The sequence below is a fragment of the Catharus ustulatus genome, chromosome 3 (genome assembly GCF_009819885.2).
Source record: "Catharus ustulatus isolate bCatUst1 chromosome 3, bCatUst1.pri.v2, whole genome shotgun sequence".
NCBI classification, from domain to species: domain Eukaryota; kingdom Metazoa; phylum Chordata; class Aves; order Passeriformes; family Turdidae; genus Catharus; species Catharus ustulatus.
The window spans coordinates 4522182-4546950 of record NC_046223.1 but is presented as its reverse complement, the minus strand read 5'-3'; the positions used below and the strand labels follow the sequence as shown (position 1 = coordinate 4546950).

Sequence of the window (24769 nt, the reverse complement as noted above, 5' to 3'; positions counted from 1 at the left end):
CTAATGGGACTGGGCTAGAGACCTGCCGATTTTTGGTTCTCATGTCTCAGTTCCTATGTCACATAAGTGCAAGAGAGGCTCTCCTTTGCTGTAAAAGAAACTATCAGCTATGTCACAACCTCTGGAAAGCCAAATCACTTCATCTTTGCTGGCAGGACTACAGCTGTAGCAACATGAAAAGGGAAGAAAAATGTTTTTTCCCAAGGAAAGTGACTTTTCTGTATCACACCACTAACGCTGTTTTCCCCAGGATAAAGAATGAAGCACAGACTTTGGATTGCTGTATAAAATTGAACAGTGCTTTTTCCAGACACAGAAAGCTCCTTCCTGCCCGAGGTGACAGCAGCCTCTGGACCATGAGCCAAGTGGGAATAGTGCCCTTCCTGCAGGTGAGACAGTGTGAGCCCAGCAGCGTCACACTCTGAATCACACCACCGAAAACAACGTGATACACAAGACAAAACCGAGGGGTTTAACGGGCCCATTCACAACCTAAGCTTCCATTTACATTATTTATGTAATTCTTTAATAAAATTAACATTAAAATGCTTTCTTGGACAAATCAATTCCTTGGGTGGTAATGCATAAACTCACAAATTCAGGCAAGTACAGTTTCACTCTCCTACAATGTAGTACAATATCCATAGATAATGGAATACTACCAAGATAAGAAAAAAAAAAAAATCCACCTTTTACTTAGTATCTAGATTAAGACTACCCTAATTGTCTTGTATTAAAACAATTATTCAAGTCACCCTGCTTAGTGTTAGGTTTTGACATATCACAGCTCTCATTTGACAGCAAATCAAATGCAAGCTACTTGTTTTCCCTGAAGATGTGTTGCTCGAGAGGAGATTTTATTCTGTAGCCTGTAAGTGCCCTAGAATTGATATGTATATGTTAATGGAACAGTATATAAAGTCACCTCAAAGGCAATTGGTTTAAAATTGTAAACCCCTACAGATGAGATGTAGGATGACAAGTTAATTTAAAATTAGATATAGTGCACACCTGATAATTGAGGGAAGTGGGAGGAGGGAGAAGAAGGTTACTGCTCTATATTTGAAAAGGTGAATCCCTCCTTTATGAGAGGAGGAGAGGAAGGAAATCCAGAACCACACTGCAAGGATTCCCAAAGAGCTGCATAGGCTGGGGATAGGTATTTTGATGCTTATTGTTGCTACAGACTATTTCTACCTATGGCAATTATCATTTGTGGGATGCCACTACTGTGTGGGATGAAATATAATAACAAAGGGAAGTAAGAGGGATTTAGCTTTCAGTTGTCAGACATGAGCACTAGTTTGAGAAACAACAGCTAGAACAGAGACAATGAGCAGAAAGCAGAGTCACTGTAGCTTCCCATTTTACTAACAGTTCTAATTGTTGACATTCAATTATTCAAAGCCAGCTCCATATTCCTGTTGTTCCAGGAGCACTGGAGGGACTCTGAAGATACGAGCTGCCATCCTGCCCTTGAAATTACTTTGTCTTAAAATTACTTGGGTAAATACTTGTGAAATCTCTCACACACACAATGTGAGCATCATGCAAGTGAGGATATAAACCAAATAAACCAAACCCTGTAGGGTACAGCAACATGCACAAGTGGGCCCCATTCCCAGCTCCTGAGGCTCCAGCATTTTGCCTGTTGATTTACAGGACACCCAAGTCCATTCTGACACCTGACAGGATAAGTGCAACTGCAGATGAGTACATACACACATTCAAGCACAAACACTGAGAAGGCAAATATGCAAACTGGACAGAACATCTCTAGGGATCTTTCAGGACTGAAGGAAAAGCAGAAACAGCAGTTGATCTCTAAAAAAAAGTAATATAAAAATATCATAACAGCTATACATGCAGCTAACAGAAAACAACAAGCAACTCTGACTCAGCACAGCTGAAATAAAATCTAAATCAAATCTTGGTACTGCCCTTTTCCCACTTTTTATAAAAGAGTCAGACTAAAAGCACAAGGATGTAAAAATGCTCTAGTTTGGCAAAATAAATCACATTCCATAAGAGACCTATTATTAGCTTTGCCACTATTCCATTTGTCTTCAATGTCTTTTCTAATAAAACTTAGAAGAATGAAGGGCAATATAACTATTTCTAAATCTCTATGTAAACAAAAAAAGGAATGTGCCTGTTTATTTTTTAGTACAGAACTAAACATCACATCAATGATAAATTATTTAGGGAGCAGGCTGTGTTCATGCTGACCTTACCTGCCATTGACTGAGAATTTTCCATCCACGCCAAACAGGGAACAGCTTACATGACACAAAGTTGATTTTTATAGTATCAGACAAATTTACATTTCTTTCTAAATGAAAAGGATACAACAAACCTTATGGCCAGCCTCCAAGAGGCTTTTGTCTTCTCCTGCATTATAAGGGGGAACTTTTAAGTGCTGCCAAATGAAGCTTTTAAGAAATCATACCCAGGAACTACTGAAATCCTGTGAAAACCATCAGCCACTGAGTCACACTCCCTTTGTGCTAACGACTGACCAGCCACAGCTCCTTCTCTTAGATAAGCCTGCACTACACATTTTCTTCCATATTAGCCAAATATTACTTGAAAGAAAACTTTCCAGCTTCTCCTCTTAGATTACTAAGTATCTTTCAGCCTCACAATATTCAGGGAGCCTCTGTGGAAAGTGCACAATCCTAATATTTGATGTAGAAGAAAGGGGAAACTGAGGAAAGAGAGAAAAGGAAATGGTAGGAGCATCACAATAACCCCCAGGGCGCTTATCCACACAAAACTCAGATGCACATCTGAGATGCTGTGGACTTGAGGAAAAGACAGATCATGGGTCACAAGCACATTTTTATACACACATACACATATATGTATATATATGTGTATATATATATATCTCTGTGTGTGTGTATATATATACACACACTTACACCATGTAAAATCTCTCCTCCTCTGATCTACATAGAGTCTTTGCAGACCAGAATTTATTCCTTCCATCAATAAGGACGCATGAGTTTCATTTTCAGCCCTTCTTTACCTGTCATACTCACACATGTAAGGACCTACTGTGAGACAGGAACTGAACTTGTGACAATCCGCTTAGAGATTCAAAGCTCTCCATTTTATGGAAATGCGTCCTGGTTTGAGTTATTTTCAAGAAATATTAATCATTAGCAGTAAAAAAAAAAAATACATATTTCCTTCTTCTGTACAAAATGACACATGCCATGATTAGATTTTTCATTATAACCACTTGTATGTTGAATATCAGCACAAAAATCAAAATAAAGGGGTTTAAGGGTTTCCCTTTCACACCCGTTAGCTGGCATGGCAAATGCTGTTTCTTTGCTACTTTTCTGGGTGTGGAATGTCTCTTTTTATGTCTCCAAAACAAAACATTCAAACACACATAGTGCTTAGGAGTTTTGAAGGAACTCTGTGTTTTGCTGACCTTTAATTTAGTTCTGAAGGCTGACTGTCACGGTCCAACATGTACCAACATCTACCCCAGCGACTCCAAAAGACATTTGCCTACACACTGCTCTACCCTGTTATTCAGCAATTCTGCAGGAATGCTTTAATTCACTGACCCCTGGGAGTGGCCTGTAACATCTCTCAGAATTCAAACAGCAAATTAACACAGTATGGGAAAGCACCTCACTGCAAAAGGACTAAACAACATCATGTAGCAGCACTGCACTGCACATGGTCAGTAAAAATCGAGAAGAATCCTCTTGTGATGGAAAGCACATTATCCATGACAAGGCCAAGAACTATTTCCACCAGCATCGGTCCAGTGGTAATCTAGAATTAGCTTTTAATTACAGTAAATTCATAAATACAAGCTGCACGGAGTATAAGCCGCATATCCGGTGTGTTGGCAACATTGATGTCTTTGTCAATAAATAAGCCGCACCCGGAATATTAGCCGCACTTTAGTTCGCCGCAAACTTTCACAAAGTCGTCATTTAGTAACACAATCGCGGGATCGCCGGGGCTTACTGGCTTACTGCTGACCTCAGAAACATTGTTTCCAAGTGAAAAAAGACACACCCTTTATTTACAAGCCGAAAAAGACAGGAACAATAGTGTGGTCATTTTGCGAGCATTCCCAATGGATCCGCGTTGCCTTTAAACAGCCGCTCAGCCGCGCGGGCAGGCAGCTGAGCTCCGAGCGGAGCCACATCTCCGTGCTGGCACAGGAGCGGCCGCTCTGGCCCTCGCAGCCCCGCGGGGCGAGAGGCTCCCCCAGCCCTCTCCCTGCGAGCCCAGCCAGCCCCACAGCCGCACAAGACTGGAAACACTTTACAAAGTACAGAGAAATATCACACACTTTTATCGAACTGCCGAGGTAACTCGCCGAGGTAACTCACCCCGATAACAACCCCCGCCCCTCAGTAACGCCGCCATCCACAGGCAGGCAATAAGCTGTTCTCTGATTGGTTCATCGTCGGAACAACGGGAAACCATGGATTTCAAACTGTTTCGGCTCGGGACTGGACTGGTATGATACTAGGTAAGGGCAGATATCACATTTTTGTTCATAAATTAGCCGCACCCAAATATTAGCCGCACTTCCAGGTTTCCACCAAAATTTTTGTCTAATTGCTGCGGCTTGTATTCGTGAAATTACTGTAGTTTTAACTTCTGCAGCCAGTAGGCACAGCTGGTGAAATCCTGGTGTCCCAAACTAGAAGAGCAATGCTCCCATTCACGTTAAAAGATCAGGAATTTCTGTTGTCACAGTAGCAAATAAATACATTATTCACTTTTGTACCCCCTGCTAAAAGCAGAATAGGGTTAAAAAGAAGTGACCACCTGATTTGCTGGTTCAACAGGGTGTAGAAATTCTAACTTCCTCAGTTTTGTATTAGAACTCATTACAGAAGCCACAGGGGAGGAACTTTTCTTTGTCCTTCTGCACATGCATGGAAAGGGACAAAATCTCCTTTGCCACCTAACAAGAGGACATAAACCAGTTTTCTCAATTATTGGTGTTTTCTGTTACAAGGCAGATTCAGGGTTCTCTTAAAAGCAGATTATAATTATTTCTTCTCATAAAAGCCAAATGGAGAAGAGAACACCAAGACTATCTGCAACTATGCCAAATTCAAGGTAACATCCTGAGACACATTTCTTCATATCTTTCAAGAAATGGAAATATTAATTTGGCATATTAGAGTTATACAAACCCCCAGCCCATTACCACAGTACTGTATTCTACCACAGTTTTTCGTTCCATATTTGTTTGCTGATTGAGAAACAAAACTTTGCCACTTTTTGAAATTGCTCACTACTGGAGTGGGAATGGCAACAGCAACATGTGCCTGGTTAAAGATTTAGCTACTTGTTAAGAAGAAAATCATGGCTGTGATTGACCAGCATCACTTTTCTGATGCTCTGCTCTCCTCTGTCAGTACAAGATATGAACATGAGATGCTCAAGCATCAAAATAAAGCATTTCAACCACAACCTGCCACAGGAGCCGCAAGACTTTGTGAAAAACCTGATCATATCAACAGTTACCCACTAAGTTAATAAATTGAAGTGATCCATGGGAAAGAAAGGTCAAAAGAAAAACAATAAGCAGAAAAATTCCACAACATGACCACAATACAAATTTATTCTGCTTCTTTCTTAGAGCCTGTTAATGCAACTAGAAAAATTGGTCCCACTGATGTTAGCAAGCTATACAGCAAACTCATGATCTTTATATTTTACATCAGGGGAAACTCAACTGATATAAAATGTTATTAGTGCCTGTGAAGTGTCCTGGCTGAAGAGCTATCCAGGGATTAGAATAATTAAAAACTATTCAGGCTCTGCCCCTTAAATCTGATTCTACTCCAATAAAATCATTCAATTTTTTCTTTCAACTGTGAGAAGGATTTGGCCTTAAATTACAATACTCTGATAGCTAAATTTACAGAATTAGCAATACCCTGAAAATGTAAAACCACAGAGAGAAAAGAGAGCTCATAAAAACAAACCTTATGGGATTGTCAATTAAGATATTTTAGCTTCCTAACTTAAAATAAATGGAAAATATGCCATATGAACCTCTGTAGATATTCAATCATTTTATTTTTATTATATTGAGACCCATAATTGTACCTGGAAGGAAGAAAAAACTGGATCACTTTGTCCCCATTGGTCTAAAACCACAAGTACCATCAGGAGACATACCTGACTCTGTGGCAGATTGAGCAGTGATGAGACCTGCATTAGCAAAGCTTCAGATGGAAAAAAAAAATAATTAGGACAGTCAGAAAAAATTCAGAGGATTTAATTGTTCACACAGCTATGGAATAAAATCTACACCATTTTGAACTTTTAACAAAACAATAGCTGAGTAAGGAGTGCAGTGCATACCTAACCAAATATAAATACTGCCATGTGCTTCACTACACATGTAATTTCACGATTATAAGCCGCACTGAGTATAAGCCGCACTTCCAGGTGTCGGCAACTTTTCATTCTTTGTCCATACATAAACTGCACCTGATTATAAGCCGCACGTTACAACACAGAGTGTGATAAAAGGTATCTGTTCTATCACCATCTGTTGAGGGTGGGGGCAGTGATCCTTATCTTAACAGCAGATATTCTGCTAATGGGCCATCCATTGAAACCAGGCGGGGCAGTGTTCTTTATCTTTCACAACCCATCCTTCCTCCAGCCAGTCATTTTCTGCTAATGGCCATTGAGTCCCACTGTGTGACTGATAAAATTACTGCATCCCACTGGAAGTTGCTCCAGCCAGGGGGAAGAGCCCAACATTTCTTACCAAAATAAAAACAGAGGTTTTGGACACTAAGGCAGCCCCTTTCTCCACTGGACTCCAGAGGAAAACTGGATTTCTCCATATCACCACTGGACCTTTAGAGGGAAACTGCACCTTCTACAGGAGCACTGCTTCAACTGAATCACATCTGTCACTACAAAAGGACTACAGCCACCATTTAATGGGACTGCTACCAACACCCTGCCTGATGGGGTGTCAGGTTGTACTCTGACTTTGTCAGGGTTTGGAGTTTGTTTCTTTGTAGTGCTGTATTTCTATTTTAATTTCCCTAGTAAAGAACTGTTATTCCTAATTCCCATATCTTTGCCTGAAAGCCCCTTGATTTCAAAATTATAATAATTTGGAGGGAGGGGGTTTACATTCTCCATTTCAAAGAGAAGCTCCTGCCTTTCTTAGCAGACACCTGTCCTCCAAACTAAAAGAGCAACTTTTTGTTCTTTGTCCATATATAAGCCGCACCTGATTATAAGCCGCACTTCGGGTTTGGACCAAAATTTTAGTCAAAATGGTGCGGCTTATAATCGTGAAATTACTGTACTTTTGGACTCTAATTTTACCTTTTGGTGTGTGCCCTACACTCCAAACTTAGGATTTGCTCTGGAAACATGTTTTGGACTGTACCTTGAAGTCTATAGTAAGGTATGAAAAACAGAATCCTTCATAGAGTCACATAGAGTTTCACCAGGTAGGTTAGACAAATTTGTTTTTATCACTGCCTCACAACATTTGCATAGAAATAATCTTCGAGGTAAAAACAGCTTGACTGGAGTTAATGTCCCCTCACTGAACTAAAGTGTTTAAGCTGAAGAAGAGTAATTTGCCTGTGGAGAAAACCTAAATATAAAAAAACAGCCAAGACGGAGTCTTTGTACTTAGTATTAAGCATTTATCACAAATGACAATGGAAAAATAGAGAAATGCCAAAACAGAAAAACTTATTCCCAGGAGGACAAAACCAAGACTGAAGTTAAAAGTCTACCACAGCATGCTCCCATCCTTCTCTTTATTTACATGTGTGGTCAGCTGCACCAGAACACACTCAATACAGAAATGTTTGTGCAAGAAAGGCCTTGCTGGCAATGCTGCTTGAAAAATTGTCCTAAGGGAACATTTCTGTAAGAGACATTTTATGGAGGCAGTCTTGCTACAGCCCTAATTGCTGCAAGCAGCAAAACACCACCTCCAGTAAAGTAGAAGCAGCAGCTTTCCTAGTGCAGCCCACGAAATCAGGGTAAGCAAATTTCTAACAGCCTCTTATTTCAGCGCCAGCCTTGTCAATATTCCCCATTTACAGCTTCTCTAAAAGGAGTAATAAACCATCTGCATCTCTGTTTAAGCAAAGCTTACAGATAACACTTCACTGGAAAAGGGACAATAGTTTCAAGTGAGGAGTGCAATGAAAAATGTTTCTACAGTTAAAAAACCCTGTGAGATGAGTGAATCTGAGCTTTTATCTTCATTGCCTTTTATATCTTCCCAAAGTATCTTACAAACCCCGCCTACCTGGTAGAGCCAGGCCTCGAAGTGGAGCTAACACAGTGCAGCAAACATTTTGTTTACCAGAGACATTCATAATTCAATTTGCAGACATTTGCAAATGTTAGCTTTCAGACTGCTCTCCTAATGGGTTCTTTAACAACTCAAGAGATGCACAGGAACTGTGGATGTATTAGGATAATCACTCTCAGGAGTAAATCATTCCATCTAGCCTTTTAGTAATGTTTTAGCCTCAAAATGACCAGCACAAAAAGCCATTTCTAGCAAAATAGACTCCTGGCTCTAAGGAAACCTCCATGATGGATATGTTACACAAGTAAGAAAACCCAGTATCCAATAATTTCTAACTAATTATATCCTGAAGATTTTTTGCAATGTTTGGAAAACCTCTGGATGGTTTAGTCACTCCAGTATTTGGTGTTGAGTGCAGACATGCAATACTCCTCAGCAATCTAGCAAAAGAATCAGTCTATTAGAATTATTGTCAAATTCCAAATAAAACTTACAGACAACTCCAAAAGTCAAAATATGGTATGTACCATGCATCCATAGGATTATTAAAAAAAAAAAACCCAACTACATTGTGAAGAGGAACAAATGCTTTTAAAGCAGTTCTTAATAAAAACTCAAAAAAATCCTAACTGAAACCCACCCAACATTCAAGATTCTCAAGGAACTAAGAGAATTCAGGTACAAACTTCCAAAGCTAGAGAGAAGGAAGATAACTTTTTTCACCCTTCTGTAAAGTGTCAAAATGTAATATTAATTCTTCCTGTTCTCAGAAAATCTAAAGAGGACTACCAAGCTATTAAACCTTCTGGTGGATCATTTGTGGTATGAGTTATTAGCATAATTGGGGGCACACTTTATTCTGACCTTTGCAAAACTTTCATTTCCCAAATGTGATAGATACAAAGTGCTTTTATAATACCAATAATGATTATTTCCTATGGGAAACTGCCAATTATAAGTTGGTGAAAAATGCTATATCAGATGTACATTGAGAAAATGAACACACCTACCAACAGTCAGACTAATTAAAGCCATTCTTCAAATATTAATAAAGCTTTCCCCTTCCATGAAATACAACAACTCCAGCTCTATCCTTGTCAGGTCATTCTTTCAACAATAATAAATGTTTGATTAGTGGTTAAATTCAGCATTTCTGCTGTATTTCTTTCCCTGGCAGTAAACCAATACATGTGGGAAGCTGTTTTAACATTTAACACTTGACTTGAATTCACTTTGTTTATATCAAGTCACACCAATTGCTAGCAAAAATACTCAAGATAAGAAAACAAACCTCATGTTCTGGAAACAATTCTTTAAAAAAATAGAATTAAAAAAGCACAGCAAAGATAAGCAGTAAACTGTCAAAGAGCTTGGGGTATGGGTTTATAATATTGACTTCAGCACCTTCTGCATCCACAAGTACAACAGGCAGTGCTTCAATGGCATCATCTCCTGCTCTCATGTCACCTGCTGTCCTGTGTCACCTGCTGCCAGCTCGTGTGAACTGCCAGGAAAAGAAGGGACAGGGAAAGCACAGCCAAGCCAAAACTACTGAAAACACTGGGCAGAGGACATGACAACCGCCCTCCCACCAATATACCATCACTTTCACAGCAAATTCAGTGCAAATTAACACAGAGGAGTATTCATAATGAAAAAACTGATTCCAGATTATATGTGACAACAGAAGAGCCTCCATGCTGATACATCAGTGATGAACAGAGGAAAGTCTCCGATTTCCTTCAAAAGATGCACCTGGAAATGGCCTCAAACTGCTTAACATTTTAAAAGGACAAACTTCCCAGTTCAACAACTGTGTTTAAATACAACTTCAAAAGAAAAAAAAGATTCTATAAAATCCACGCAATAAATTGTTAAATTAAGACATGTAGGAAAGGGTCAAAAGAAAAATAATTTTAAACCACAGAAGTTTGTTGTTGGATTTTTCAGAATATCTAGCTAGTTGCTTACTACATCCTTGACATAAAGGTCTTACTACATCCTTGACCATAAAGGTCTGCAGAGAAAAAAGGAATCCTACTAGCTCTCAGGAAGACAGACCCAAAAGACTTGTAGACAGACTTTTACGACCAAATGCTCATAACCAGGAGCTGGATACACTTATGTGATCATCTGATATAATGAGCTAAGTGAAGTGCTGCCTCCTTTATAAGGGAGCAATCTGATCATCAGGTCATTTATAAAAACACTCCCTGCAAACCAAAGTCAAAGTCTTCCAAGTGTACAGAAATGTAAAAATGCCCAAAAAAGGGTGCTGCAGATCTTGAAAAAGTAGTTTTACATCCACACAAGAAATACTTGCAGTACCTACAGTAGCTCCAGAGATGTCCTCCAGCTGCTAACCCAGACTGCATGAGATCTCATCATGATCACCTTTACAATCCAAATTCCCACTCTGGTACAGATCAAAGAGCAAAAAGGGCAGGTATGAAATCTAAGTAGGTTTGCTTGCTACTTCTCATTCTAATGTTTAACAAGTCTTATTAATTTTGGAGGAATAAACAACAGCTAAAATATAAACAACTGAAAAGCAGCATGTGTGTCATTGAGCAATAAATAACATTTCCTCTTTGTCTGTCTTTCCCCTTTGGGTACAGAAAATAACTAGACAGCAGTCTCATCACTCCACATACTGTACCTTTCAAAACTTGGCACAGCACCTCTTACACATTGTGTTTCACATCAAACAGCTCAATACATGCTTCAGAGATCTGGCAGCAGTTCTTTTGGGAGTTATTTCCTACTTTTCTGCCTTATGCAACCTGTCAAGCTTGGAAAATTTACACTTAGTAGATCCCAAATATGTACACAGAAAAAGAGGAAATCATCATAACCACAACTGGGAATGAAGTTTTGAATGTCAATTTGACTTGCCACAGGTATTTCCATTGCCTCCAAGAAGTCATTCTGATGTGGAAGAGCACGTGCCCCCTTCTCAGCCTGCAGTTTTTACAGGTACTGTGATCAAAAGGGATTTGTTTGGGTAAGCAGCTGCAGTGGAGCAACACACACACAAACACACACACACACCCTGTTCTCTACTGCAACACTCCCTTTAAGAGCAAAATTACAACAGATAAGATATGAACAGTAGAACAAAAGCAAGCTCTGGGAAAGTCAGAAGATACTGAAAAGTTTTGTCTTTGATTAGCATCTGTTTACAGTTTTAATTTTTTTTACATTCAACCAAACATTGCTCCTCCATATCAGACCCCAAAAGCAGTTACAACAAACATCTCTCTGAAAATTTCCATAATTTTGCAGTTTAAAATAGTTGAAAATACTGGAAGAAAAATCCTTTCAAAATACAATGCATTTTTTGGCAATAATTTAGTAATTTTCTTTTTTGGCTTTGCCAGAAAACAGTAAGGGTTAAAGATGAATGCACTATTCATGTGACATAAGAAGACACATCAGTTTAAAAGAGAGCATCCAACAGGCCAGTAATCTTGCTGTATCAATAGTAGGTCTTGGCAGATAGTTTCAACAGGAGAAGAGAGTCAGAAATGAATAAAACATTTTGTCCAAACTCAGCTGTGCATGACCTCTTGCTTTCTTTCCCACCACGTAGGTATTTCCTGTATCTGACAGTTTTATTATGAAATTTCCCACTTTTGCTACCTTTCTTCCTTTATCTAGCAGCTCTCCCCATACTTTTCAGATCATCCTGCTTATTTTTTCACTCTCCCTTTCTCTCATAATTGGCCTCAGTTGAAGTCAGTGGCAAAAACCCCACTGATCTATCTGCAGTGGTATCTCTTGGGCACATGGGAATGTCACTCACCATCTCTGCCACCAGTGCCCTCCAGCTTTGAGTAGGCTGAGAAACAAGAAATGGAAGAATTTCTTTCCTCCACTCCCTTCTACTCCACTCTCTCCATTTCCAGCCACACTCCTGCTGGATAACTACAGCAGACTCTTGTGCTCTGCTTTGCTCCTGGATCCAATACAATCTACTAAGAAAACAACCAGAAAAAAGAAAAAAAGGGGAAGAGGGAAAGCCATAAAGAACCCCAATATGTCTTAGAGAACCTGCACAGAACAAAATGGTTTGCAAAAACCTCGCTTCCTTCAGGTTTTATTGAGGCCAAACAATACAAAATGGTGCCACATTGTGTTGTTTTCTGACCTGTTCTTCTCACACTCTGCACTTTTGGATACAATATCAGGGCTTCACACATTTTTAAAGAAGAAGGTTTAACTTCAGGCATTGAAGAAATAGAAATTTTGAATAAAACAACACTATAACTTAGTTCTTTACATAATCTTTTCAAAAAACTGCAAATAATCTTTCCTTCCTAGGGAATGGCGATAAATCCTTCAGGGGACAGTTTTACAAGGCAATCACTAAAAGAAATGTACAGACAAAGAAAACAACCTTCCTCAGCCTAAGAAAACTCTTATCATAAACAACTAAAATTTACAGGAGCCAAGGTTTGTTTCCTCCCTTTTTCTGCATTAGAATGTCTGATGATTTCAGACAGACCTACCACAGACCAATCTGAGGCAGCAGTCTGGTAAACTTTGGAATCCTCTCCAAAAGTCCACCACTCATTCATTTTTTCACCATTAACTTTTGCTCTGGCAGAAAAAATTAATACTGACTCAGATTTTTTTTTTAAAAATCACAGAATTATGGAATACTTTTAGTTGGAAAGAGCCTTTAAATGTCATCTATTCCTGCAATGAGCAGGGACATCTTCAACCAGCCAGGTTGCTCAGAGACCAACCCACCCTAACATTGAATATTTCCAGGGATGGGGCACCCACAATCTAACTGGGAAACCTGTTCCAGTTTTTCACCATTCTCATTGCAAAAAACTCCTTCCTTATGTCTCACCTAAATATACCCAGTTTCAGCTCAAAGCCATTACCCCTTTTCTTGTCATAAGACCCCACTAAAAAGTGACTTCATTTTTAAGACCCTCTTAAATATTGAAAGGGTGGCAATAAGATCTCCCTGGAGCATTCTCCAGATCAGAAATGACCTTTTAGAATGTTATTTCTCAGGTCTACTTTTGGGTCAGCTCAGTCCCTGATTCACTCCTCTTTTGGTGTGAACTAGCATCCAGTGGCACAAAATTAGTCTCCATTCTCACTCAGCCTCTATTTTCTTTATCACAAGTGCCAATTTAAATGCACATGAAACTACAGAGATCTGACAACCAAGACAGTCACAACTGCCATAACTTATCAGTATGCTTTTGTTATCACTTGCTTTTTAGCTCCCAGAGCTCTGCCTCCTCTCTAAACCAACAACCTTTCTCAGGCTGAGACCTTTGCCACTACATGCATTTTCTGCCCCTTCCATGCTCACCTCTCCCACATAAATGTCTGCACAATGCTGCATTTTGCTGTAATTAAACAGAACAATCTTCCAAAGGAGAGCACGAAGACAACAACACGATCACAAAGCAGCAGGGAATATTTGGAAAACAATACTTCATCTGGATGCAGTAAGCTTCATTTATTTTTCTTCTGCCTCTCTATTTTTGTTTTATACTGTTTACTCCAAGTTTTAATGACCAAAGCTATTTTAAGCATTCCTGAACTAGAAATGTGCTAAGAATAAGAGAACTTTATTATAAAGCAAACATTGGCCATCTGAAGGGAAACTCAGTGTATATCCCACCTTAGTAAGCTATGCATGTTGCTTATGAACAGCAGATAAGTTTTCAGACCTAAAAGAACTCAATTTCCAGAAGACAGAGATAACATGGATAAAGAATTAGAAAGGCTGTAGGATTCAATAGACCTGATTAAGAGAACAGTTGGGGGTTTCATGGCTAAAATGGATGCAAAATCCAGCTCAGGTAGAAAATACCTCCACAAAATATGTTAATTTCTGAGTTTTCAGGGACAGGAAGAAGATAGCCAGTGGAGCCACTGCCTAAAGCTAAGAGTGAAAACCCCTTTATTTTGACAACAGCAATCTGAGCAAATGGCTTTGGTCCCTAACAACAAGAGCAACTTTTCTTTATTATTTCCTCTATGAAGCGTTATTTCCATTTGGGACCAGTTACCATGCCCCTTATAATGACCAGGCAGCAAGTACTTTGGGACTAAAACACATCCTAAATTATGCTCAGTAGGTGTGAAAGTTCCAGCCAGGCACAAGAAAAACAAGTGCAAAATATTTCTGTGATTGCAGCAGGCAGATTATACAGAAGGAACTTCATCAAGGTTTGGCCAAGGAATGCTCTCTTAGCTCCCCAGCTCAGAGATACAGTGACACACAAATACCCACAAGAGCACAGGTAATTTAATAAAAAATGCACATACCAAATATTCAGACTCTGTCCTTCACAAAAAATGTCTGCAATTTTACTATTATACCACACATATCTTATTTTACCCCCATAAAAATCAGCTATGAAGTGTTGATGAATAAAATCAATGAGTTGTGATGAACAGAACATTGTTTTAAATTATTATTCCAATCAGGATTGCCCAGTGAACATCATGCCCAGTTTTACACTACAAACTTGAACAGGGATTCAGCCCTCCTTCCTTTCAACAGTGTTGGAAACCCTTGTTTATTTGAAGAACTTGCTTTGGCTAGTTTTCTCTTCAGCTCAACCTCTTTCAGACTAGGAGAGGGGTCAAAGTTCCTGCAGCTCCTGATTATTCAATAACATGACTAATGCTCTCCTAAGGGGAACATGATTACAGGTAAATGATGTGTTATGATAAAGGCACCATCTCCCATTTGCACAGCCCTGTCCTCCCACCCACCACTATGTAAACAGAATAAACCTTTAAGGATGCACTGCCTGACCTCATCTCCTGAAGAAACACTGCCTGGAATCACACTGTAATGAAGCACAGGAGAGCACAGAATGGCCCCATTTAATCTTTAACAACATGATATTGTAACAGGCTTCTACCCAGAAAACCTCTCCCAGGCATCCTCAATGCAACTAAATACTAACTGCAGCCTGCTGTTCACAGACCCTAAACCTGGCTGTACAAATTATGACTGCCTGGGGCTACTTCTGTTTTCCTATTGAGCTAAGTTCTTTTCGTATTTACAGTAATTTCACGATTATAAGCCGCACTGAGTATAAGCCACACTTCTGGGTGCCAGCAACTTTTCATTCTTTGTCCATACATAAGCCGCACACGTTACAACACAGAATGTGATAAAAGGTATCTATTCTATCACCATCTGTTGAGGGTGGGGGCAGTGATCCTTATCTCAACAGCAGATATTCTGCTAATGGGCCATCCATTGAAACCAGGCGGGGCATTGTTCTTTATCTTTTCACAACCCATCCTTCCTCCAGCCAGTCATTTTCTGCTAATGGCCCATTGAGTCCCACTGTGTGACTGAAAATTACTGCATCCCATTGGGAGTTGCTCCAGCCAGAGGGAAGAGCCCAACATTTCTTACCAAGATAAAAACAGAGGTTTTGGACACTGAGGGAGCCCCTTTCTCCACTGGACTCCAGAGGAAAACCGGATTTCTCCACATCACCACTGGACCTCTGGAGGGAAACTGCACCTTCTACAGGAGCACTGCTTCAACTGAATCACATCTGTCACTGCAGGAGGACGCAGCCACCATTTAATGGGACTGCTACCAACACCCTGCCTGACAGGGTGTCAGGTTGTACTCTGACTTTGTCAGGGTTTGGGGTTTGTTTCTTTATAGTACTGTATTTCTATTTTAATTTCCCTAGAAAAGAACTGTTATTCCTAATTCCCATATTTTTGCCTGAAAGCCCCTTGATTTCAAAATTATAATAATTTGGAGGGAGGGGGTTTACATTCTCTATTTCAAAGAGAGGCTCCTGCCTTTCTCAGCAGACACCTGTCCTCCAAACTAAAAGAGCAACTTTTTGTTCTTTGTCCATATACAAGCTGCACCTGATTATAAGCCGCACTTTGGGTTCAGACCAAAATTTTAGTCAAAATGGTGCGGCATATAATCATGAAATTACTGTACTTGATGCAAAAATTCAGAAGTTCTGAAATTTGCTGTTCCTTTTTTCACAAAGTTTTTGAGGTCTTTGGCTTTCAGGATGGTGTATAAAGCCTGTGGCATATCCTTCTTCATGCTATGTTCAAATGGTTAAAGAGAGGATCCAGTGGAAAATGAAAAGCAACATCTCTAACTTCCTTCACTATCTCCAAAGGGGCTTTTCTCTCTAATATTTACTCTTATTTTCAAAGCATCAAATGTAACTGACACTCTAGCTAAACTCATCCATCTCCTATTCCTCAATCAATTTTAACAAATGAACCAACAGTTCTGCCATTAATGGGAATTCGTTCTAAGTCTCTTACTAGTAAGATTTCTGCTGTTGCACCTGGATAAGAAGTCAGCCTAATCTGTATTTTCAGACCGTTGCTCTACAAAGATATTTACAGAAGTTTCTACTTTCCAAGAAAGCTATTTCTGGGCAATGCAGGCTTATTTTTTTCTTTTTTAATTATTTAAAACTGTACTTGTGCCCACAGAAGAATTATTTTTATCAGTTACAAATAAACAAACCAACTGTGACAGAACACCAGGTCACAGTGCAACAGATTCCCAAATGCTTATGGCACACACCACATGGATAAACCAACAATCTGGGAGTGAAAAACAAGGAAATCAAGTCTGTTTAAATCACTAATGCCCAGGTAGGACAGGTACAACTTGTATACCACTACTTCTAATTCTACACTTCTAGATAAACACCACAACCACATCCTTTGATGTCAATGACTTTTTCTGCAATGAAATTTTCCTACTAAAGATCCCTTTAGAAAGGATCCAGCAGCAACTGGAATCCTCATCTGAGATTTCTCAGATGATCTAGTTTCAGATGACACTGGAGAATTCTCATATGAATTTAGGTGTGGTTTCAGATGAACAACAAAAAGCAAATGCACCTTCTCATCATTATCACTTCCAAAAATTTCAATAAGAAGAGTAGTGCATGGAGTCTGTGCCCTGCTCTGTACCTATGCAGCAGGACAGGAATCAAAGAACTCAACTAAGTCTTGAGGTCTCAGTCAGGATTAGCCAGAAACTAACATTTGCCACAACAACTTTTTGAGCCTGCTCAAGGCTGGGATTGCTAAAGCAATTGGAATTTTGAGCTTGGTGCTTCTAGAGGAAAAGTAGTTTTCACACAGCAGAAGCCTATAGGGTAAGAATCCTTTATGCCGTGGGATGGATAAAACTTTACTCTGCCAAGGAAGAGAACATAAATTGGTATGCAAGTGACCCATCCCTGAGTACTTAAAAAAAAATAAAAAACTTGTTCTCCACAAATACAAGGTGTGAAGAATCTGCTGGAACACAGAGACTCTGGAACTCAAATTGACTTTGCAGCCATTTAAGAATGATTATCACTGGAGTTTATTGGGCCTGAGAGGGGACACACAAAAGAACAATTTCTTCTCATCCATACTTTCCAGGATGTTAGACTTCAAACAGATAAGGCCTCTGAGAACTTTGAATACCCTCATCTGCCTGTGTCTGATCAAGCTCACACATAGACACTTCCTTAATGCCAGGGTATCTGGTTTCAGGAGAGCACAGCATCCTCTGAATTTGCAGTTATGACCTAACTTCTCTCATGAACCCCAACTAGTGCTTTTTCAGAACGCATTTTTCATTCTAATGATACAAACAGTGCAGTATTGCAATGATAAATCATATTTTAAACATGAAGTAGATAATCTAGTAAAAAACAGAATTAAAATGTTAAAAGAACAGAAAATGCATACCTTTTGAAAATCAGAAATTGTTCCGTAGAAATTCACATTGTAGAAGATGTCTTCCTTTCCCTTAAAAAAAAAAAAAAGGCTTAATTGTGCATATTCATATTTAATTACCTAATTAAATCACAGTAAACTACTTCAAGACCTTCTTTTTCCCCCAGAAACAATTTCTCCTTATGGATCAGAATATTTACACTATAGTAAACAAATACTGAGTGCTCAGTGAGTTTTTGTTTGAAGTGCATTTTATTTTGAAATTATTTAAGCAGAAGCATCATAGCTGCAGGTCACACAAACACATAGTACCCATTCTTCCAAGTATTTAAAACTAGACAGCAACACAATGGAGACCAAGGATGGAACAGTGTGTCAGGTGCAGGGAAAAGAAAGTATTTTGAGGCGTATAACCTGGTCTCTCTATCAGCTTTGGGTAAAATGTAAATTATGCAATTGTTATTAGTGCTAGAATATATTTCCTCCATAGCTTTTGCCAACACTTTTAGAAGGATGAAAGCCTCCACTTTTGTCTTTCCCCATCTTTGGAGAGGAAGGGCCATCCAACACTTCTGTACCTCTGAGCAGTACCAGTGGGCAGGGCTGCTTTTGTGGTGTTACTTTTTACCCCTCTTTTTTTTTTCTTCAAATGCACAAACCCGATTGATTTCCACCTGTAAGACCTTAAAATGGACATGAGCACAACAGCCCCTCAGCAAGCAAAGCAGCAGGTTTACACAAACAGGAATGAAAATTACAAGAGTGCCCAAAAATGAAATCAAATCCAAATTCAGATTAGAAATACATGTTTTGTAAGAGACAATATTTTATTTTTTAAAAAAGCATCTCCAGCATTATTGAAAATAACATGAAATTCACTGTTGCTTTTTCAAATTAATTTCTATCAAGAGCTCCTGCACACTGGATCAGAAGCTCTAGTTCTCTCTCTTCCATCAAGATTTGTCTTTCTTCCTTTATAGAAAAAATAAATTGGAGCCTAAAGTTGAGAACATCTCAATAAGCACTAGGTGCATATGCAGAATTAAATTTGACCTGATACTCTTCAGTTTTATGAGGTTTAAGTTTTATGAGAAGAAGGAAAAAAGAAAGAAATAAAAAAATCTCAATATTAGAAACAGATTGTAGAAAACAAGTGTCTCAGCCAAGGGAAGCCGGAGCATGTTGTGGGTCTAGCATTTGCTTTGAGAACTCATGGTACATAAAACACCCTGAGAATGAGACCAGAGGGACTGAGAACCACAGCAATCACAATTACAGCAATGAGGGCAGTTAAATAGTTTCCTCCTCTGTTGAATCTTCCCAAAGTTGCCAAAAACATCTATTAAAACAGAAGTCATTCCAAATCATAAATAGCAATGCTGAGAGGATGACGGCTGCATACTTTGTTCTCATTAAATATTGACAGCACGCTCTTCTACTAAGAGACTACACAGTGATTTCAGGTTTTGGGGGGGGGCTTTTTTATAATTATTTTTGAATGCCTCAAATTCTTTCATATTGCTGGTGCACTTTCAGACTGACCTCAGCAGCTCATAATTACATGACAAGCTATCACTGGGTCTCCAGGACTTCACAGCTTCACACAAAAGCATCCTTACACTTACTTCTGGATCAACTAGAGCCAATTTCATGCTGAAATAAACTCCCTGTCCTTCTGTGCTAGGAAGACAAAGACATGACAAGGATATTTTCAAGCACAATAATTACTCTGTTAGTCTGCAAGGACAGATACACCTCAGACATTTTTGTTCCCTTGCAGATTGCGGTCGGATTTCAACAGGGTTACATCAGTGTGGGATCCAGCCCAGCTCCACTGGAATCAGGAGCATCCCACCATCCCTAATGCACATACCAGAAACAGAACCTGCTTCCCAACTGGTTTTAATCATCTACAGCTTTCTGGGCAGAATTGCCACTGGGCCCTGAAATTTCTCATGTTCCATGTAAACACATGAATACAATCTCATAAATTTAATGAAGAAAATCAGTTTCTTTTTAGTTATGCAAATACCAAAAATCTCTTTTCACCAGTTAAGTATTTCTTCAGAAGCTTGTTTGTGTCCAAAATCTCCAGTGGCCCTTTCAGCAAGACTGTAAATTCTTTGAGGGAAACTCTTAGAGCCAGAGTGAAGTCTCACTCACAGAAACACTGAGCAGTTTGTAATTCCCAGTAACAGGACAACTGATGGAGGAATGGACAGTAGCTGCAGCCTCAGGTTTGCCCTTCATTCCAGAGCTGGGTGTAAAGGCTAAAATACAATGTTCATTTTCCTCATGCTTGAAAGAAAGAAATTTTTTTTTTTTTTTTTTAAGCAAATAAGCTGGTCTTAAGTACCTTGATGCCTGGGTTTTTTTTTGTAAAGGATTTTCGATTTGATGCCCCTTGCTTCCTGAACACCTGAATCCTGAATCACAGGATTTCAGCTGCACCTGAACACCTAGGCAGGTGTAGAGGCATCAAATTCTGATGTGTCCATTCTGGCCACAACACACATTTCTTCACTACTGTTCAGTAAAGCACAACATGTTTCTTCACTTGTCACCTGGCCTTTCCTGTCACTTCAAATACACCCCAAGGGTTTCCCCTCTCTTCATGACTTAACCCTCTATTAACCTACCAGGAGAGCACATACTTTTGCAAAGGACCCAGCTGAATCATAATAATCATCCAAAAGGATGGATGACCTTCCTCAAGACTCTGGGCTTGTCAATAGATTTTTTTTACTTTTATTTTTATTTTCAAGCAGAAAACAATTTTTCATCTTCAGGGATCCATCATTCAAGGTTCTTTTTCACCTGTCATTCTGAAATGAGTGAATGACCTGACAGGAATATACTTCTGCAAGTCTATGACTTTCCCATTGATGGACACTTGGTTAAGATAATCACCTCCTTCAACTACCCAGAGTATAACTTTAGAATTCCAATAAGGACCTTTTGCCTCATTCTAATTAGAAGCAAAGTACAAGTACCCAATTTAGAAAAGACCATTAGAGTATTAATTTAAACATGACAATTTTAGTCTGTCAATATACTGAAATGATCATTACCTACCAAACCTTCACTTATTTTGTGCCAAAAAGGAACTTCGACCATAGCCCATTAGTTAATTTTAGACACACAACTGTTAACATTTTTCAGACATGAATTGCCTGTATATTCCTAATCTGGGTGTGTAGTTTCTAAAAAGGTCTGTCCTTTCTTTGTATTTTTTTTTCAGGGTCTAGGAGTAAGGAGGAAAAAAAACAAAGCAACAGAAGAGGCAAACACACAAGGCAAAAGGAAAACCTGAAAAATTCCCTGTCATTCTTGCACTTGGGGGCAGGAAACCACACTGAGTGATGTGGTGTCAGCACTCTGCCTCCCACCAGCTCCTGCCTTCCACAGGCCAGGCTGTTCCAGCAAGGGCCTCGCTGCCACATCTCTCACTCTCCTGTGAGGCTTCTGAGAAAGCCCAGCTCCTTCCTGGAGAGGAGCCCTGCCAGGGACATCAGTCTGTTGCTGCTGACACACTCCACACATAATTCAGTGGCTTCCTGCTCGAGGCATTACATAATTTGAGCCTCTGGCATATCTTTCTGGAACATTTTGTGTACTCACCCACAGAATCAGCAGCATCTTCAGCTACCAGATAGCTCTGCACCTTTTCTGCACTGATTCTGACCTGGATGGCACTGGCTACAGGCACAGATGGCCCTATATCCTAAGTAAATAAAAACTTGACAGTGTGACTCCCAAAGCAGACAAAAGAAGCCACACAGTTAAACACAATTAATGGTCATAGGAATACCATGATGGAAATCACTTTCATAAACCACCGAATTCTACCAAGGGCTGTTGCATTCAGCTTCATTAAGTCAGAATTTTATTAATCAAAGAGAGCACATAGCCCCCTACTACTACCACACACAACCCACCCTTAAGTCCTAAATCTGCCTCCAGCCATGAAATTCTGAATCAAGAGAGTTCCTGACGTGGGATCAATGTGCATATAACTAAATTGAAAGATAAAATCACCCCTGATGTTTGCTGAGCAAGATTCAGGACACTGCCCTCCTGAAACAGGCAGACGATTTCCACAGAGATGTCAAGTACTTGGAGCCCAGAGATTCCACTTCATGAAAAGCATATCAATTGATAATAAAGTACACCCTCCAAAATGATGTGTAGATAATAAAACCTTTTAGATCTTTTTCTACAGAGAATGAGTTATATTTATATGATAAACCCCACCTAATTTAAGCCAAGCAATAAACAACAGCAGCACTTGTGCAGTATACAACACTTAACTACAAACTCTTATCAGTATGCAAATGTAATAGCACCAAGAAACACAATCTGCAATTTGACTCTGAGATTTCAGTGTGTCTTGGATGTAATTATATACTATTCTGCACCTCCTGCAGGGAATTTTACCTATGGTTTAGGAAAGTTTTTTGGTTTTGTTTTTTTTTTGGGGGGGGAGATGTACTCAATTTTAGTCACCTATAGTAATTCTCGAACCAAAATCATCATGCTGCAGTTTAAGAGGTTTTCAATCTATGAAATTACTCACTGCTGATGAAAGCATTAACAACCCAAGACTTCATTTACAGCATTACAAAGAATTCAGGTCAATTATGGGTAAATGCTTTCACTCGGCTTGGGCCAATGAAATTAATTATTATCATAAAAACCTGCACTCCAACCAAGAGTAAAGTTTAAGGGTACCTCACTTTAATTCAAACAGAACAGAAAGGAAGGAGCAGGCCTAGACTCCAACATGGAAAGTGAGCAGCCAATGCAGCAGGTGACAAGATGGGAAGAGGATGGATACTCCTTTCAGGCCAGCAAGCCAGCAGCTGCCAGCACTTCATATCACTAAGATAAAATCTGATGTCTCCAGGGAAAGCTCAGCATCATCACATAAATCCTACTGCAGCTTAATCATTCTTTTTGGGATGTACTCTGTGTTCCAGAAACTGGGAGCCTGCTCCTTGCCAATCTCACTCTAAAATGTAGGCCAGCAGCTCTAGCGTTGTATGTTGTGATTTACGCTTTTTTATCCCAATCCTCCACAACAGCAAGAGAAAGGGATTAAGCAGCATTATTTCCCCCCCTGAATATTTACTGAGATAATTACATACCACACTATAATACAAGATTATTTTGCACAGTGCAAAATAACACAGAATGGGCCCATCATTTTATGGAAACCTCTTGGTGCCATCACTCTTGGGAGAGTACATGGCTGATCACATTGGGCATGTTCCTTCAGGAAAGCTGAACAGCAAACTCTTCCAAATGTACAAATAGATGCATGCAGCTTCTTCACACAATCCCCTTTTTTTGGCAATCATAATTTTAAAATTATTTCATAAAACATTATTAATGACTAAAGCCATCTGTGTTTCTAGAGAATGCTCCTTTCCATCCTTTCTTTCCTTCCTACTGGGCTGCACAGTGAAGAGTTTTTTTATTTACAACCACTTTCGTGCCAGCAGATGTTACACCACACAAAACCACTTTGCTGCGCGTTCAAGAACAAAGTGGTGGGAAGAAGTTTACATAACTAGACATCGTCAACAAAAGCAAAAGAGCCTGGCAAACCACAGGCCATAGTCATTCAATTCACACAAATCTCTCTTCCCCTTTCTCACTCTGCTTTCCAATTTGTTTTAATTCCATAGGAGGATCTGACTGGCAGTCACTCCATAATCCATTGCAAGGTTTAAATGCCAGCAGCTTTTCTTGTCTTGACAAAATATACAGAGCTGAAATTTAATTACAAGTGGCTCAAATGCACTTTTGTTTCGCTTCTACCCACCTGGAACACACAGCCCGTTTAAAGTAAACATGTTTAGTCACTGGATAATATGAAGTATAAAAGAAAAGTTACACTGTAATAAACAGAGATACATTTCAAAACAATTTTGATTTCTTATCGCCGTACCTGGCTCCAACCAGCCAGCAGAAAGTGGCATTACTGACATGGAAATAGCGTGGTATTTCAATGCAAGAAAGTAAACATATTCTCCCAGATACTAGCACAGGAGTTGAAATCCACCCAAGAAAACCATTTGCATTATCGGTGTGCATTATTCTGCCCTAACATTTTGTCACTGAGCTTAAACATTAAGCCGGGAGTACAATGCCTCTTTTTTAAACTAATGCAATTTCTTGAGGCAAAATCTGACATGGCCAGTCATATTTCCTGAGTGCTAGTTTCTCCTAAGGAGGGAAAAAAAAAAAAGAAAGAAGAAAAAAAAAATTTTAAAAAGGAGACATCAGTTTAATTTTGATTTGTCCAGTAAACAGATCAAAGCACTGCAGTTCTGCAGAGGAGGTTTACAAAGCCTCATTGTGCAAACATCCTGGGCCTGATGCTGCCAGCTGCACTGAAGCAAATCTCATCTGATGGCAGCCAGTGCTGGTTTGTCCAATGCAAAAATTTACACTTTAAAGGGAAGTCAAAAATCTTTGAAGTCCCCCACTTGATCAAAAATTATTAAAACATGCAGCTTGAATTTTTAGGCTGATCTTAACCACATGTAGCTGGAAAAGTTTCACACTTCTATTCTGTTGCTTATATACCAAAAACTGTGCTCAGCTCTAGGCTCCTCCTATTCCAGTGCAACAAATTCTTTGGGTGAAGGAACATTTTTAACAAATATGTACAACGCCTAAAAGAGGGATTCCAGAACCACTGTTAGATCACTGAGAGCCGCA

General features: G+C 39.4%; 1 protein-coding gene across 5 annotated transcripts in view; it reads right to left on the bottom strand.

The window, feature by feature from the left end:
- Positions 1-24769, bottom strand: part of PLCB4 (phospholipase C beta 4) — a 190076-nt gene that overhangs the window by 152844 nt on the left and 12463 nt on the right. For all 5 annotated transcript variants that reach the window (XM_033054226.2, XM_033054225.2, XM_033054228.2 and 2 more), the window contains exon 2: positions 18053-18112. The gene's annotated coding sequence lies outside the window, so the exon portion shown is untranslated. The remainder of the gene's footprint in view (positions 1-18052; positions 18113-24769) is intronic.